The sequence below is a fragment of the Mangifera indica genome, chromosome 17 (genome assembly GCF_011075055.1).
Source record: "Mangifera indica cultivar Alphonso chromosome 17, CATAS_Mindica_2.1, whole genome shotgun sequence".
NCBI lineage: Eukaryota > Viridiplantae > Streptophyta > Magnoliopsida > Sapindales > Anacardiaceae > Mangifera > Mangifera indica.
The window spans coordinates 11,957,275-11,975,020 of NC_058153.1; the positions used below are offsets into that span (position 1 = coordinate 11,957,275).

Here is a 17,746-nt window from a genome sequence, read left to right on the forward strand (position 1 = left end):
ATACTCAGGAGAGTAGGGCCATCCAAAAATAGAGTTATGCCGCATAAAGTGGAGAACACACGGTATTCTTTAGTAAAAGGCGAAAGAATAGTTCGCTCTGTGCTCACCACGCGGCTCCATGCTTCAAGTTAGGAGTTTTGGTGCATTTCATATATTCAAGTTTAGGTTCAGGGTTTTTTATTCATGTCAATGTGGGACAAACAGAATGCTGCACTTGGTTGCTAGTTCTGGTTGCAACCAAGTAAAAAATTTTCACTTGATATCTACATACTCAAAATTGTATAGCAAACACAAATAATTATAAAAAACATCAAGTTTGATGATGTTAGAAATTTTCTAATGTGGGCTAACATTAATTATAGTTTTGTTTAATAAAATTGGGTAATAAAATACTCTAATGTCAGTTTACAGATGGGTTTAAGTGATCAATAAGGATAAGTTTAATACAATTAAGGGTTATGATCTGGGTAGACAGCACAAATGTAGACGTTAAGATTTATTGAACCTTAAGGGGGGTCAATTAATCTACTATAAATTAGCTAAATCCCTACTTGAAAACCTAATGCAATATGAGTGTAGTATAGTTTACCCATTCAAAGTTGTCATTCAGGAGGTTTATGGAGTAGAAGACAAAATCACGTCAATAAGTGATTTCGGCACGTTTTATGGTTTCAAATTATATGGAGATCTATGTATTTCTAAAACCCAGAAGATTAATTCAATATTTTATAATTTGGACGTAGGTCCTGTGAAATATGATTGATTTATTTATTTGTTTAAGTTTATGTAAATAAATCTTACATATGATTCATTCTTGTTGTATGTCTTTTAGCAATAATTCTGATTCGACCAAACTTATACAGATGGAATAGGTTGATGGGAAGCAATAATTCTAATTTTGTTTTGAATTATTGCATTCTCTTAGTCGAGTGTTGTTACGCTAGGCGGGAAATATATATGACTTCTTTCATTTATTTTGGGATTTAAAAAAGAACACAGGAAAGTCTAGGTCTCTCTATATTGCCTTCTTTTATCTGCTTCAGTTCTTTTCACTACAACTTTTCATTCGTTGCTTTTCTTCTGCTTCTGCTGACACTCCAATTCCTGAATTCTTCCAAACCGCAGGATCAAAGCAACACAGCTTTTCAGTTTTGCTTCATCACAAAGTGAATCTTCATCTAACCATCTGAGAGATGAGCTGCAGTGCTGTATTTGTCTTCTCAACATAATTTTCCAGGAAAAGAGTCCTGTCACAAGTGCTCAAATTACAAAAGATTAAACTAGATTTGGAAGGGGTGCGCCAGGCCCTTGCTGTAGTGCAAAGCATGGGCGACGCTTGAGGATTCCAGCAGCAAGCTGCTGTGATGAATCCTCCCCCTAAAAAAATTAATTTAATATCATGTGGGACAATGTCCCACGTATCAGATATTAAACTGATAAGAACAGATACTACACTTGATCTTAGCCAAAAGGCCGAGAAAGGTATGCTTTTTTACACTTCTCACTTCTTATTTTATAGCTCTATTCCGCTTTGCTTCTTCTCTTCTCTTTCGATGTGGGAAACATTGTTACTGTTGTTGGCTCTGCCTCTTCTCCAGTTTCATTGTTTTGACGTAGTTTTAGTAAAATATAACGCAACAAGTTGAAGATTTGTAGTCTCTAGTTCCATCGTATATGTTTTACCTTTGATTGAGTTCTGCTGCAGACTCTGGGTTAGTCACCACAAGGCCCGAGTGACCAAGTATATCTTACGTCTTTCGCCAAACAAAATTGTTTAAATTGATACACCCAATGACTTGATGAGACATTATCTAATATCTTATTGAATATTCAAATGAGACTATTAGGGTTAGATTCGAATCAAATCTATTCGAGCAAATGAGATTACTAGGGTTACATTCAAACCGAGTCCGTTTGAGTTTAATTCGAATATGTCCAAAACGAGTCAATCCTATACAAACTGGCTCGAGCTCAAGCTACTAGTTAAATTTGTAAATTAAAAATTTTGATACAAATCGACATCATTTTGATCAATTTTTATTAAAATGACTTGGCTTGAATCTAGCCCCGAAGACTACATTGTATAGAACAAGTGAAGCCCAATGCCAGTAATTGGACCCAAAACCATTACAGCAAAGATATCAAGAATTTGATATTAATATATTATTAGAAAATATTTTGAACTCATACTCTTATGCTTGACAGTCTATCTTTGTCACTTAAACTATCCCTTAAGGTCAAGAAATATCAATTAGGCAAGGAGGTACAAAAAATTAATCAGGGAAATGGAAATTTTATTTGGGATTAAAGAGGAAAAAAATTTTAACACAATATTAATAGGGTGATTCGAGATACGTTGAGTCATAACTACGGCCTTGAGCTTGATTTAAATTTAGAATGGACAACTCAAATTCAAGCTTGAAATGTCTCAAATGCTAAACAACAATGTTGGAAAGAATAAGAAAATTTGTTAGAAAAAAAAAAGTCGTCATAAAATAAAAAAAGTCATCAGAGAATTAGAAGAATCACTAACAAAGAAAAATAAGAGTTATCATAGAAAAAGAAGAAACAAACTAAGTCGATTCGATTATGATTTTCTTCAAATTAAAAATTTGATTTAGTTTTAAATAATGTGAAACCGGTTTGACTAACTACTTTTGAACACCCATAACTCTTACCCATGACCATACCATGACAACTAAATATTTGTTTGGTGATTGCATTAATATAAATAAATACTATACCTTAGTATTTGCTTAACATAACTAATACCAGTTCCATAATTACAGATAATAAAGATTAGCTAGGTCTTTACATTTATTGTGTGCCATTATATTAAAATAACAAACAATACTTGTATTTATTTGTGAACCTTTACGATCAATCTTTTTAGATCTAAACTAAGTCTTGACTCGGTCAAAGGGTTAGTTCATGTCTTTTCTAATTCAATTAGTCAAACTGACAAACTATTTAAATAAATATTATAATAATATTTAATTATATATAATTGTGGTTTGATAATATATAATTCATATTTCTTATTAGATGTACTTGATTTAAGGCCCAACAATTATGAAATTCGTCAAAACCATTTTACATTATTTAATCATTGAATATGAAATTCAAATTATATATAATCAATAATCTAATTTAGCTTGATGACATGCATGATCATGTCCATTTCCCAGGTGCTTGGGGTTTAAATTCCAATAATTACAAATATTTTTCTTCCTTTGTAAAAATTTTACACTAACATAACCATGACAGTTCAATCGAATTGTTTCGTGATTGAACTGACCCAAACCAAGTTGGCCACCGAAGACTGATTAAATCAGTCAGTTTGCTCTGGGTTTGAAATACTGCTTGCAATAAGATAGCTAACGGCGGCTTGGCCATAAATTTGAAACTCCTATGAATTCAACACCCTCTCACCATCAGGGTATAGCCCCTTAATTAACACAAACGAAACCAGAAAGAGATTTTAAGTATACTTCATTGAAGAATATTTCAGAACTAAATTTGATAAGGAAGCCTTACTCAAGTGATCAGGACCCTCCAAAAATAAAGGTATGACGCTTATAAGTGGTGAGCACACGGTATTGTTTAGTAAAAGGCGAAATAATAGTTCGCTTTGTGCTCACCACACGGCTCCATGTTTCAGGTTTAGAGTTCACTGCATTTTATATGCGTAAGTTCAGGTTCAGGATTTTGTTTTCCCGTCGATGTGGGAGTGCCTGAAAGAGAAGGAAAGCTTGAAATGAAACATCAATTACCAGGTCTCAGAGTTAATTCCTCCGACGAAAAAATTCCACTTCTACACTCTTCTTCTGTTCATACGAGAAAGACAATGGAGCGGCAGCTGGCTGGATTTGGCATCTCAACATAATCTTCCTCCAAATAAATATTTGACCAAATGGGCCTGTCACAAATGCCTCCAGGCTGCGGAATAACACATCCAGACAAGGTTAAAAACCAGCTTAATTCCATAACATACGCTGACTATAAAAGCTCAAACCCTCCTAAACGTAAGTTGCGCATCTTACCTCTCATCCTGACAAGTTTAAAGAGTTACTAATTAACCAAATCAGTTTATATTGAAGTAAGAATTAACTAGACTTGGAAGGGGTGCGCCAGGCCCCTGCGGTAGTGCGAAGCATGGGCGACGCTTGAGGATTCCAGCAGCAAGCTGCTGTAACGAATCCTCCCCCTAAAAAAATTAATTTAATATCATGTGGGACAATGTCCCACATATCAGATATTAAACTGATAAGAACAGATACTACACTTGATCTTAGCCAAAAGGCCGAGAAAGGTATGATTTTTCATGCTTCTTACTTCTTATTTTATAGCTCTATTCCGCTTTTGCCTCTTCTCTTCGCTTTCGATGTGGGAGGAATTGTTGCTTTCGTTGGCTCGCGCCTCTTGTTCGGTTGCATTGTTCGCCTAACAAACATAAACAAAAAGCCAATCACATGCTTGCAGGACTTTTGAGGATGAATTCCTGATAGAGAAGGAGAGATTAAAAGCAAATAACTTTTAGCAGGATTAATCTTTTTGTTTTAAAGTTGGAACACAAAAGGATTTAGATGTAAAGTGATACAATGTATACCCACTTTTAATACACAAACAGATACACACTTATATATGATATTATATAATTAGGTATTATTTTATCTTTAGTTCAAAATCACTCAATCATATGATGACACAGATCTAATTTTATATATATTTATATACCAAAAATTAATACCTACAATTTTATTTTTAGACATAAGTAATGCAAGAACATGATGCAATCAGATATTCGAATTATATAAAAGAGAAGAGAAATATTCATACGAACAAGAAGGAGAACAATAAAAACCAACTTTTAATCCATTTTCATTACTTTCCTACACCACCATACATGCATATTTAAGGGATATGGACTAAAATAGTAGTTTATTTTGTCTTTTATTCATATATAACAACTTTTTCTTTTATTATACAAATATAATTACTTTTTAGGTTAACTTTGCCTTTAAAACAGGAAGATTATGAGATTTGGGATTGGCCGAATGAGCCAACCAATTTTTTAAAAACAAATTGTTTCGCTGGATGCTTGGTTGGTTGGCCAATCACCTAGTCAACCTTCCCAACGTCACAGTCATAAAAAATATTTACATTTGCCTCTTATTTCACTTCATATCTCAATCTTACTTTCCATTTTCATTACTCCTAGTCTTGGTTGAGTGGATAGGTAAGTTTTATGTCTTGATTATATGAGTTTATGTTTGGTTATATGAGTCTTGGTTGGATGAGTACAAAGCATAAAGATATTTTAAATATTTTATGTTTTAGATTATATATGTATAATAAAAAAAAAAAGTGATTATATATGTATACAAGGCGAAAAAAGAGGTTATTTTAATCAATATAATTATATTTACCCATATGGTTTGTTGATTGGGCTTCACTCATCTATTGACATTTGGGAGCCATATAAGCATTTACAGATCCTCCCTTAGGCTCAGACGACACCGTTCCATTAATTATCCCACATGAGCGACGCCTGTATTCCTTGTATGAAAATGGCTCTGCTACTACCATTGCTAAACGTCGTCGTTCCTTCTTGACAATTCGAATTTGCACCCCAACGGCAAAACACTGTAAAATTTCATGAATAATACCTCTCTTCTCATCAACTAGAAAGAATTACATATTGTTTATTTGTACAAAGAATACAAAACTGATAGATCAAATACAGTTTTAGAACATGTCACTCACCATATGATCTTTGCTTGAATAACTGTCGAAACACCTCTCAATCATTGTTAGATTCAGAGATCTGTTCTTCCACTTGTCGAGTGAGAAAAACAAATTAAAAAAATACGAAATGTATGAAGAATGCTAAGTTGAGAATCTTCGAATATTTATTGAAATGAAACAACATTCACAAAACATCCCCGTTTCCCTTTTTTTAAAACCACAAATTTCAATATTAAAAACACACCATTTTCTTGAAACCAAAACCAGTTTTTTTAACTCTTAGGGCGTTTGATTTAGCTAATATTTTATTATAAAAATTAAAAAATTATCTTCAACATAGATTATTTAAAAAATTACTGGTTATAAATTATTACTATGTTTGATAAAATTTAATAATTATAAATAATTATTGTATTTAGTTAGAATTAATAAAAAAATATTAGTAAATTATTTTACTTAAATGTCCTTAGACATAATTATTCTAAAATATTGTTTATATTACTTATTATATTAATTGAAAATGACGTTATTTTTATTTCAAAAAATAATATAATTATAATAAAATTAAAATTATCTTAATAATATTTTAATATCAAGGTAATGATGGTGATCAGATTATCACTTAGACACTTATATTACATGTCATATTACTATTGATAATAAAATATTACTATAATTTTTTATTACTTATTTATTACGGATAAATCAAATAAATTAATAAAAATAAATTACTGTAATAATTTTTATTAATTAAAACCAAATGACCTCTTAGAGTCTTCGAATAAGTGTAAATATTAATAACCAATTCATGTATAAGGCATGATGTATACAGTGCTCTTTGGCTATCATTTTAAGATTTCTCTTAGGATAAAAATTTTAGTAAAGTTGCCTTCAAAATTAAAATTGTTGTAAAAAAGATCGGGCTCACTAGAGTTGGAGAAAGTAGGAGGCAATCAATCCATATAATAGTCTATGTGGTAACACAATATAGATTTATAATATATAATTTGATTGGGCCCAACACTTTACAAACTCAGACTCTCTTTTGGGGCACAGTCCAACGACCAATTTAGCCTTACAATTCACTGTCAACGACGTGCATATGAGAAGACACTAGTATAAGTTCAAATTTATTTGTGAAAGTATAGACTCGATCATATATAGGATTAGATTTGAATTGAATCCGTTCAAGCTCAAGTTTAAATTCGGTTTAAATAAATCCGAAATGAGTAAGTTTTACACGAGTTCGGTTGAACTCGAGCTACTCGTCAAAATTTTCAATTAAAAATTTTAATACAAAACAACATCGTTTTGACTAATATGTATTAAAATGATATCGTTTTAATAACAAAAAATGAGTCGAGCCGAATTCGAATTGTATTCAAGCTTAGCTTTCACGAGCTCGAGCTCAGCTATATGTAAACCAAGCTGAAGCTTAAGCGAGTTTAAATTTGGCTCGATTCGAATCTAACTTTAATCATACATATGTATTAACTAATTGTTCTCTTAACGAACTTAAAATATATATTATAGTAAATTATACACTACTAGTGTTGAAATTTGTAAAAGATTTATTTTTCTAAATTATTTATAACCACAAAGAATCTATCATGCAATACATGATAACTATTTGCTAATATAAGGTGTGTATGTCTTATATGTTAACCTTATATATCCTCGATCGGCGGTTATTGTTTGATTAACTAATTTTGTAATCGTTTTATCTTTGAAAATAACACAGTAAAAAACCTAGGGTTAGATTAAGTCGAGTTTAAATTCATTCGAATATTTAAATTTGGTTAGTTTTAAATAAATTCAAACGTTAAATTATTTTTAAATTAAGTTTAAATCTCGACTCATCAATCTCAAATTAGGTTTAGTTAATAATCGGGTTTGATTGAATGCAATTTTAATATATAAAGAAAGCCTAAAATAAACTTAAATATCAAAAAATAAAAACATAACCCAATTGTTATAATTTCCAAAATACTAAATTCTAAAAAAAAAAAAAAAAAAAACCTTCTTCTTATATAAAAACAAAAGGTCAAGGTTTAGTCTTGCTTGAATGAGTTCCTTTTGTGATAGAAATGCACATGAGAAAGCAAAAATAATAATTGAAATTCTCCAATTATTCATCCAAATAGGAAACTTAAACAAGTTGGTTCCAATTTCAGAATTTCTTGGCATATCATTCTTTTAGTTAAAATTAAATTCATTTGGTTGTGGTGGTCCTGTTCTTGTCTCTCTATAAATAGGGTAAAAAAACAAAACATCACCTTCAAATCCTGCAATTTGCAACACCTCCATGTGCTTTGCTCTTTATATGTATCTTTCTCCATATCCTTATGATTGGATTTGGGACTTGGGTTTTTTACTTAGTTTGGCATATGCTATTTAATTTTTAGTTAGATTATAGTTGGAAGCAATATTTTTATACCCAAAATCGGGTCTTGACCTGATTAAAGAGTCAGTTGGGTTTATCTTAATTCAATTAGTGGTCAAACAATTAAAATGTTTAAATAAATATTAGAATAATTTTAAAAAACAATTTTACTTATTTAATTCTTAAATATGAAATCCAAATTACATTTGATCAAAACTGAATTTGATCTAGTAGCACACACGACTATGGCGTAATCGAGTCAGGTCAAGTTGTGTTTGGTTCAATTACATTAAGGCAAAACTTGACCTCCTTAAATCAGAAAACACGTGTCAAGCTCAAGACAAGAACTATTGACTCGAGTTTGTCAAAAAAATTATATTTAAACTTTATAACTTTCAAAGAATGATTTACTCCTATAAACTTATATATTTATAATTACTCTCATTTCAAAGTCAGAGGCATGATTTTAAGAGCATAAGTGTAATATTTGAAACCTTAAGGGTTTTGTTAATAGTTTATTTTAGTGAAACCAACCAACAAAAAATCTAAACTCGAGCTCAACTTGACAATAATAAAGTAGAGATGCAAGCAGCCCGTCTTGTTTACATCCTTACACATGACCATGTCCATTTGTTAGGTGTTAGGCTTAAGTTTGAGCAATACTAATATTATACAAAAAATAAATCTTTTGTTAGAATAAGTTAAATAAAAATTAAAACAATGCATAACTAAATGGAAATATAACCAAATTGTATGTACATGATATGTCATACATATTGACATGACACACTATTGAATTCCAATGACATCAACTATGGTCAAAGTTTGTGGCTGTAAGAATCCTTATTGAGGTTTTCATTAGATATTGGCATAAGGAAGAACAAATACAGCTTCTTGGGCCTAAAGGTTTTAGGCCCATCCATTATGCCAACAAATCATCATAAGAAAGAGTAAACGAGCGTTACACCTAAACAACTATTAATACAAACTTGACTTAAATCTAAAATAGTTAACTCGAGCTTGATAGCATTAAATTGAATTTATCATTGATCATTTTTGGATTGGGTTGGGCAACATTACACACCTAACTATTATAATAGTATATGGGTATATCCTTAAATCTAATTATCAGAAAACATACAAATCTGATTTAATGTGTAGCCACCTCTAAATGTTATTACTTATTAACATATCTAAAGCATTGGCCAAATTGCCACATGCATTTCCAAGTAATTCAATAGATTCATGAACCATGGTATGAAATTTTCTATTTTAGAAATTTCAATGTTTTTTTTCTTAGGTCACATCAATATTCTTCTCCATCTCTATCAAGAAATCTTAATCAATGGCCAATATTTTTTAGCTTTAATATATGATTTAAAATCAATATGAATGTATGATCCACGAGCATCACATGGTATAGTACAATAATTAATCACCTTTGTCGTTATCATAATATGGTCAAAATAAATCCAAAAATAAAATAAAGTTCTTTCAATATCAATATGCATCATGAAACATGGATGAAATGTAAGTTTGAATTTAGGGTTGGAATTTAGTCAAACCATCTTTAATAGTATTTGGCTAAATTTCAGTCAATTAGCTTAACAGTAAGTCTAAGCTCAAATTTGCAAGTAGATAATACCTAAATTCTAATTCGAGTTCGAGCTTAAGACAATGATAAATGACTTGAATTCAGTTTGAAAATTTTATTTAAACTTTTTATTTTTTAAATATTATATTTAAATCTTGTAGCTTATATAATTATTAATTTGTTTATATTTGAAATAAAAAAAAGATTTTAACGGTGTCAATTAAGAATTGAAACTATTAAAGCTATATTAAGAATACCTTATAATCAAAATATCGAAATATACACAATGTAAAAAGACTCCCGTTGAAGACGTGACAACTTTTAGATAATTGTACCAAGTCGAGCGTAACATTTACAAAGGATGCATTGTATTTGTCACTTCACGTAAATATGAAATAATTTGTGTTAAATAGTCCAATTTAAATTCAACTCAAGTTTGTCAAATCAAACTTAAAGGTTGTTTGAGTTCGACTCAATCTTTAAGTTCAAAATTCAAAATTTGGCTCAAATTTATAGTTTATTGACAAAATGATATTATTTTATCTAATAATAGACAAAATGACAACATGATCTTCATATTTGTAAGACTTGTGAGTCAAATCGAATTAAAGTTCCTCTAATACGAATTTAGACCAGATTAAAAAAGTGAATTAACCTTTTAAATTCAAATTCAACTTAAATTCAATTTAAACTATTCAAATCGAATTAAACTAAAAAGAATCAATTTTTGAAATCGAGTTAGTTTGGATATGATGCAGGATGAACATCTTCCATCCACGGAACTTGGCAACAATTCCCAAAATTATGTAGCTTTTGACAAAGAATAAATGTTATTTTTCGAAAGGCCAAATGATTGTTTCCCACCCAAGGTTTGATGCAATGCCAATCTTTAACATCCTTCATCTTCAAGAAATGGGAAGCCAAAAATCGATGTTTCACATCAATCTTCATTGCTCTTCATCGTGAAGAGCCAACAAAGATTTGTGCAAAATGTCGATCTTTGGGCCACCATCCAATCAGTCTTGGTGATCTTTCGTTATAGAAAAGTTGGGAGAGAGGAGCAGATTGTCGCCATCTCTAATTACTGATAACGTGATTAGAAAAATTCTAGGAAAAATATTGATTTTTTAAATTTTAAATAAGAAGAGATTTATTAAACTTTTAAACTTAGAAGAGAATATGATAAATTTTTAGATTTTTAGATTTTTTAATATTTTAATAAATAATAATTTTATCTTTGATCATAATAATAAAATAAATAAATATTTCAATTTTTTGTAATTCGTTGGTGGGTTTGCATTCATTCAGCCTTTTTGAAATTTTCAAAAGCAATTTCCGAGAAGAACCCAAGGAAGTTGCCAAGAAACATACAAATTTAAGTTCAAGAGCAGGCTTAAAGCCACAAGTCTGCCTCTAATTTCGTCTCCCACGTGCACATAAATACGCCACTTTTTTAGCCAATCAGCTGTTTCTGGACGGCTACAACTTGCCTGGACTATTATTCTTCACCGCCAAGTCATATCAAGATTCTTCTCTAGAGTGGAAAAAGAAATTTTCAAGAGCTGCTTTACCTAAACCAAGTTGATTTGGTCTTGGCAGCCGAGTCAATTTAGTTTGGGTTAATTTGAATTCATTCAAATTAGATTTGAATTAAGCTTGAGCCAAAAGAGTTATTTGTTTTTTTAAATTAAGTTAAACTCAAGTTAAAGAAAATCTACTTTATTCTACTAACTCGATTTGATTCAAATTTGACTCACAATCTAATTCAAATTATATCAAACAATTGTCAATACAACGTTGTTCTAACCATTATTAGGTAAAACGATATCATTTTGTCAATGAACTGTAAACTCAAATTATGAATCTGTTCCATGAAATTAAGCTACAAACTTCAATCAAATTTTAAATTTCAAACTCAGAGACCGAGCCAAACTAGAGCTATCTTTAACTTTGACAAGTGAAACTCAAGTAAGGGGTGTTCAAGTTCAACTCTAGGTAATATCCACCTCTATTTTCAAGTATCAACCTCTTACAATTTTTAATGTGCATACCAAATTTATTTGATTGATCATAATACCGTATGATTACGTAATATAATTATTAATTTTAGGCCAAAAGACTTATTCCTACCCAAGGTTTAGTGTATTTTCAAACTTCCACTCATGAAATTTCAACGATTTAAACACTCACCATTCTGTTAAAATTCTCTGTTATGATTAAGGGTAAAATCATCATTTATAAAAAATATTAAAAAATTAAATTTTTATCTCGTTTTCTCCCTTAGTTTAAAAAACACTAACAATATTCTCTCATTTAAAGTTTAAAAAATTAATATTTTTTCCTAGGGTTTTTTTTCTTTCTCCGGCCACCTTTATTCCAATCGACAATTGACCCTTCCCACTCAGGATATCTCTCCTGATAACGACTATTCATTGTCCAAAAGACTAACAATTTGTTTGGATGACAAATGATTCATCTAGACGAATTGTTCTCGTCTCAATATTTATTGTCGTCTAGATAAAGATGAATTTAACTCGTTATGTTCGGTTACCAAAAAAAATATGAATTGGTTCAACCCGTATCTGCCCCTAACGTTATTAGTCTACATAAAACATTAACCAAATTGCCGTGGGCATTTTCTAAGTAATTCAACAGATTCATGGCATGAAATTTTCCATTTTGGAATTTTCAATGTTGTTTCCTTAGTTCACATCAATATTCTTCTCAATCTCTATCAAGAATTCCTGATTGGACGGTCAATATTTTTAACCTGTACTATGTGATTTAAAATCAATATGATCCATGAGCATCACATGGTGTGATTTAATAACCAATCATCTCTCTTTCATTATCATAACATAGTCAAAATATATCCATAAAAAAGAAAAAGTTCTTTTCATATCATCTTACATTATGGATGTAAGGTAAGTTGATTTAGGGGTGAAACCGAGTCAAACCAATTTGAGTAATGTTTGACTCGATTTCGGCTCAATTAGCTTTAGAGTGAGCCCCAACTTAATCTTACAAGCAGGTAATATTTTAGTTTGAGCTCGAATTCAAAACAATAATATATGGTTCTACTTTAATTTAAAAAAAATTACATGTAAACCCCTTAAGTTTTAATATATTATTTTAAATTTTATAACTTATAATTCGTTAATTGTCCTTTATATTTAAAGCTAAAAAATAAAAATTTTAAAACATAAATATAATATTTGAAAACAATTAAAGATATCTTCGTAATATTCAATATCAAAATATATCTCATTGAAGACATGATAACTTTTGGATAATTAATACCAAGTCGTGCATAAAATCTACAAATAATGTATCGTATTTGTCACTTTACCTAAATATGAAATAATTCATGTTCAATTATTTGTTGTATCTATTAATTCAATTTTATGTACACAAAAGAAGAGCACACGGGACTAGACCGAATACAAGGAAGATTACAGTAACGATTGAAATTAATGGGATAATTTTGTATTCACTATATTTGGTGATGAAATTATAATTATAGATAAGCGAGATTAGACAAATGAGAGATAGATATAAGTAAATTTTAAATATGATTTGATTTATTATTCGAGAGTTTACATTTATTATGGATTTGATTGTGATAAATCCAATCAAATGGTATTATTGATGTCAACAAAATTATTATTTTGCTATCTTTTAATAGATTGATGTAAATAACTCTTTCGCATAATTTCTGTTTCTTATGAATGTACATAAACCATCCACGAAACTTGGCAATAATTACAAGCAATTTCCTAGAAGAGCCAACGAAGTTGCCAAATTTAAATATCAAGAACAGGCTTAAATAGGCTGGATTCAAGCCGAGCCGAGCTCGGCTCGCAGCCAGCTCGGGCTCGGCTCGGCTTTTTGAGGGCCGGCTCGAGTTCGGCTCGAGCTCGACTCGAGCCGAATTCGGCTCGGCTCGAGTTCGGTTCGTTTTCAGTTCGGCTCGGTAACGGCGCGGCTCGGCTCGTTTTTATATCAAAACGACACCGTTTTGTATATATATAAAAATCAAAACGATGCCGTTTTGTATAAAAAAATTTTTAAAAAAATATACCGAGTCAACCCGAGCCAGCTCGGGCTCGGCTCGAGCTCGATCGAGCCGAGCTGAGCCCGGCTCGTTTCGGGCTCGAACCGAGCCGAGCCGAGCTCGAGCCCGAACTGGCTCGGCTCGAATCCAGCCCTAGGCTTAAAGCCACAATTCTGCCACTAATATCTACTCCCGCCTGCATATAAATACACCACATTTTTAGCGAAGCAGCTGGCTTGGACCGCTATGTCTAGAGGTATATATAATTCTGTTCGAATGGTTAAACTAAATTAAATCGCTTAAAAATTATAATTTACTTCAGTTTGATTTGTATAATAATTTAGTTTTGGTTGAAAATTTTTCAAACTATTTTTTTAATTTAAGTTGCGTTTTGAGCAATTTATTTATATAAAAAAAATAGAATTGTCTAATAAAAAATTAAGTTTATAACTTATTTTTTATATTTATTTTGTCATTTTTTTAAATATATATTGTATATATATTTCATATTTATATTATATGTTTATATTATATTTTAGAAAACTATAATTTTATTAAATATTTTATTTATATATATATATATATATATATATATATATATATATATATATTAAAAGGTTCAAATTATGTAGTCGAATTGTGTATCAAAAACCTAATTTTTCATATAATGTATCATTTATCATATCGCATGATGCGCTTTTTAAAAAATAAAATAATAAAAAATTATAATTGACACATCATTATTTTGAAAAATATCACAAACACTCTTAATAAATTTTTTTATAAACAATCATACTATACTATTATTTTCTTTAAAAAAATGTATCATGTATATTGGTAATATATATTATATCGTAAGATATATTTACTTTATCGTATTAATTCGATACACCTTATAACATATATGATTTTCCACCTGTACCGTATGATACATATTATGTATTATAGAATATTTATAACTATAGTTCAAACCGTAATCTCAACTAGGTCAAATCATATTTTTTCAATTTGGTTTAGTTTAGTCTAAAACCTAAAATTGTTTGATTTGAAAAAGCTCTAAATACATTTTAGAGAGTGAAAACAATAGATAATTTTATGTCAATTTGAGTCAAATCGAATCAGGTCAACTCAAATATTAAAGCTTTGGATTAAAGTTAAAAATTTTCAATATGATTCGAATACCGATTGGATTAGAGTTAAAGATCTCTGACATAAAATTTAAACTGATATAATCTAATAACATACACTGTCATGTCTAACTACAATCTCCTTAAAAAGATGTAAGTGTGATGATATTTTATTGGATAAATGTAAGATGTCGGTGCAACATGATCTTTGTATTAATTTTACATAAAAAAAACATGTATGATGAGATTTTATTAAATAGCATAAAACTTAAACATTACATGTTTGAAGGTGGATATGAACTAAACTGAACATTAATAAAGACCAGCTTGAGATTAAATCAAATCTAGAACAATTAGCTCAAGATCGAGCTCAACTTGTTTGAATTATCAGATAAGAAATTGTTATTATTGAAGAAAAAGAATAATCGTCAAAGAAAAATAAGAATTATCAAAGAAGAAGAAAAAGAATCACTAACAAGAGTAGCTTTTTAGTGTGACAATGCATGCATGGTGAGAGAGTTTAAGCCAAGCCATGTTTGAGTTAAATTTTTTTCATCTTAAACTTAGCTCGTTCAAATCAAATATCAATCCAAGCTTAAACAACTTAGATTGATTCCAACATTGTCATATCAGTCTACCCATCAAGATGAACTATCATTGAGGGTAAAACGACTCAAAGTAGGATACATCTATTGATCAATAGTGTTTGTTAAACCATTATACTATTAGCATTATTTATGTAAGGTATTTGGTTTAAATTTAATTCATTGTTTGAAAAGTCTCGTGTCTTACGTTAATATTCACAAAAGATAGGAATCAAATTTAAGTTTCGGATTGAGATTATGCACATGTATCATTGAGTTAGAAACATATATTATTAAACATGATCTAATAAATGTGTTTAATATATATAATTTTAATTATGTTATACTAATATTATTAATTATGGTTATATTCGAATCAAGTGTATCTGAGTTCAATTCAAAAGAGTGTCAAAACGAGCTCAACTCAAACTCGAATATAAAAGTTTAATATTTTTAAGCTCGAATTTTTAGGATGTTTGACTTGTCAAGCTCACTAGCATAAAAAATTCGATACAAAATGATATTATTTTGATTAATATATATTAAAACAATATCATTTTAATAATGAGTCGAACTCAAAATTCAATTCAAATTTGAACTCGAGCTCTACTCTTTTTAAATGAGCCAAGTTTAAGCTTAATTCTATACAAATTAAATCAAACTCAGATTAATTTGAATCCAACCTTATTATTAATTCTTCCAATTGATTAGATCCGCTGGTCAATCATTTGACTGAGTAAAGACCCAAAGTCTAAAAATTTTCTATTAATCCTTCCAATCGATTAGACGCGTTGGTCAATCATTTGACTGAGTTACGATCCAATGAATTGATTTGGTAAAAAAAAAGAAACTGTAAAAATAATAGAGTAGGTGAAGGAATTTAAAAAAAAAAAAAAAGGGAAGAAACTGGTTAGAAAAGAACATGGCTTCATGGGTAATGAAAAGTCATATTGATGGTGATGTATACGGTGGTGATCAATTTGCACTTGCTTTGACTTGAAATGGAATTACACTTCTTCATGTGACATTCTAAATAAAAATATAGCCATAAAAATAAATTTAAATATGAAGTAATTATTTGTTAAATTATATTAATCACTCTTAAGAGCAATTTTATCTGTACTAGTTTTACGCATCTAATTGAGTGTGTGTGTAAATATATGTATTTATATGAATAAGTATTAATTTATTTTTAATTTAAAATTATTTAATCACATAATTTTTCCCAAAGAATAATTTTTTTTCCAAGTTCTTATCATTAACTATAAAAAATTCAAACACTCACTCATCTATTAAATTTTATAATTAGAGTTAAAAACAAAAATATCATTTAGTTAAATATTAAAAAATATTTAAAAAACTAAAAATTTACATATTTTCCCGTAGTTTAAATATCTAAAAATTTTCATTCCCACCATTTCCCTTTAGGTTTTTTTTTCTCCTCTTTCCAATGAACAACTCATTCCCGGTAGTCAAAGTTTTGCCTCTCGGTCTCATCGTCACCCTCCCTTAGTCCGATGAAACAACTCATCTTTGTTAGATTAAGAGAGGGCGGTGGCGAGACCAAGAGGGAGAGAGAAGTCGATTAGAAGGGAGAACACTGATGACTGGGAAAGATATGTTTGCTAGAGAGAGGAAAAAATTTTTAGGGGGAGAAGGTCATTTTTCAAACCTTAGGTAGATTGAAATTGTTAATTTTAAACTTATAAGGGGAAAAATAATAAATTTTTAATTTTTTTAAACTTTTTTTTAAATGATTTATTTCTGACAATTATCCACAAATTTCATTGAAAGCCATATAATGATTGTTACTATAATGTGAGCCCCCCCACATAGTCATAAAAAATGTTTCAAGTTTTAATCAGCATGGCCCAAATATAGGGTGAAAAGTGAAATTACAAACTTAAATATTGAGGCAACTTTACAATAAGTCTTTAAAAAAAAAAAAAAATTAATCGAAACATCTACGGTGGAAAAAATAATGTTATCAACAGATAAACAATATTAAAAAAATAAACATTTTTGTCAAAAAAAAGATTATTCTAATTAAATTATCAAACTAAAACTTCTGTTTAAATTAAGCTTAAATTGAGTTAAACTTAATTTAACTTGAGTTAAACTTAATCTAATTACAGTCTCTTATTGTTTTTCAGTTTCTTATTATTATAGAATCACTTTTTATCTCGATCCCTAATTAGTAATGAGATAATTTGATCCATGTCTTACATTCAAAATTTTATTTAAACACTACTTGTA

The 17,746-nt window shown here is 29.6% G+C and overlaps 1 long non-coding RNA gene, 3 other non-coding genes and 1 pseudogene across 5 annotated transcripts; all 5 read right to left on the bottom strand.

Moving 5' to 3' along the window:
* Positions 1–116, bottom strand: LOC123201207. Its single transcript, XR_006498771.1, has one exon. It is a non-coding gene; the product is annotated as a U5 spliceosomal RNA (small nuclear RNA).
* Positions 117–1,290: 1,174 nt separating this feature from the next.
* Positions 1,291–1,486, bottom strand: LOC123201194. The gene has a single exon (XR_006498759.1). It is a non-coding gene; the product is annotated as a U2 spliceosomal RNA (small nuclear RNA).
* Positions 1,487–3,116: 1,630 nt separating this feature from the next.
* On the bottom strand, positions 3,117–4,310 carry LOC123200764. 2 transcript variants are annotated; one of them, XR_006498673.1, is made up of 3 exons: positions 4,044–4,310; positions 3,538–3,939; positions 3,117–3,448 (listed from the first exon to the last, which is right to left on the bottom strand). It is a non-coding gene; the product is annotated as an uncharacterized LOC123200764 (long non-coding RNA). The 2 variants fall into 2 exon arrangements; XR_006498672.1 differs by having other exon boundaries at positions 3,375–3,939.
* Positions 3,530–3,651, bottom strand: LOC123201212 (annotated as a pseudogene).
* Positions 4,121–4,316, bottom strand: LOC123201205. Its single transcript, XR_006498769.1, has one exon. It is a non-coding gene; the product is annotated as a U2 spliceosomal RNA (small nuclear RNA).
* Positions 4,317–17,746: the final 13,430 nt, after the last annotated feature.